This window comes from Otolemur garnettii, unplaced genomic scaffold, assembly GCF_000181295.1.
Source record: "Otolemur garnettii isolate 467f Iridium unplaced genomic scaffold, OtoGar3 scaffold00014, whole genome shotgun sequence".
Classification (NCBI taxonomy): domain Eukaryota; kingdom Metazoa; phylum Chordata; class Mammalia; order Primates; family Galagidae; genus Otolemur; species Otolemur garnettii.
The window spans coordinates 16,428,926-16,430,119 of record NW_003852409.1 but is presented as its reverse complement, the minus strand read 5'-3'; the positions used below and the strand labels follow the sequence as shown (position 1 = coordinate 16,430,119).

Sequence of the window (1,194 nt, the reverse complement as noted above, 5' to 3'; positions counted from 1 at the left end):
GGGCTTGAGGTTCTCCATGAGGAACAATAAATATCTTTAATATTTCGTATTTGTCCCATTCTGATTATTTTATGCATTTATTTGTGTGTGGGTGGTTAAGATTTTTACCGGATCCTTTTGCATTCTTTCAAGGTGTTCGTTTTCGACATTTTCCTTTGCATACAGAAATTTAATTGACCTAAATGTATTGCGTGTTGTTTCAGTTCATATATCAATATTGATGAACGTGTACACAGCCATGTAACCCGCATGCAAATCCAGGCGGAATATTTCTGGCATCTCATTTGGCCGCAAAACACACCCTATGCCTTCTATTTAAAGATTCATTTTGATTGTTGTCTGGAGCTTCATCTCATTGTCTCAATTTGTTGTGCCTACTCAGAAAACTTCCCACTTGCATTACACACCACTCCTTCTGATATTTTCCTGCATTTTTTATCCTGATTAGTGGAATGACAGATTGGAAAGAAACGGCAGGGTCTACGAATAGCATGACCCCCGGCCGTGTGAACCCAGAGGGGCACAGTCCTTTACATAAGCCATATAAAGGATATTTGTTCTCTTAGTTGTCATATATTTTCGCTTCCCAGTTTTAAACCTGCCAGCCTCGATGTATGTGTGTGGCGTTGTAACCACTTTGCTAAGGGTGCTGAGCCAAGGTTTGTAAATTTCTAAGGCTATAGTCAAAGCACTCATTCCACTATGCATCAAAGCACTCATTCCACCATGCATCTTTTCTTTAAAGCATTTAACATAATAATTTTACATTTTTGCTTTCATGTTTCTTTGATTAATACCAAGTTCATCTCCTGCATCCTAATCTCTATGTAGAGAATATGTTTTAATTTTTTCTCATCAATGTATCTACATTTTAATATGTACTTATTGGTTGATTCATGAGTTATTGAAGGAATGAATGAGAATGTATTGACTATGGGGTCACAGAGTTCTCTTTTCTTTTCTGGTAGAACCTTCTACAAAGTCAGTTTGTTGAGTGTTTCCTAGGTACTATTGATAAAAATTCCCCATAGTCAACAGACAACATACAGGGTAATTTGGGAATGGAGTTAGAAACTCAGATACCCAGAATCACATATATGGTAGAGATAAATGACATCAGAGTAGATGATAGAGTTTATAGAAAGCTGAGACAATTTTCCAGAGGTTTCCATCTTATTGCATTTTTTTTTTTTT

At 36.4% G+C, this 1,194-nt stretch overlaps 1 protein-coding gene across 1 annotated transcript in view; it reads left to right on the top strand.

The window, feature by feature from the left end:
* The window catches only part of ZFP37 (ZFP37 zinc finger protein), a 24,979-nt gene that overhangs the window by 1,058 nt on the left and 22,727 nt on the right, over positions 1–1,194 (top strand). The gene's annotated exons all lie outside the window — the stretch shown is intronic.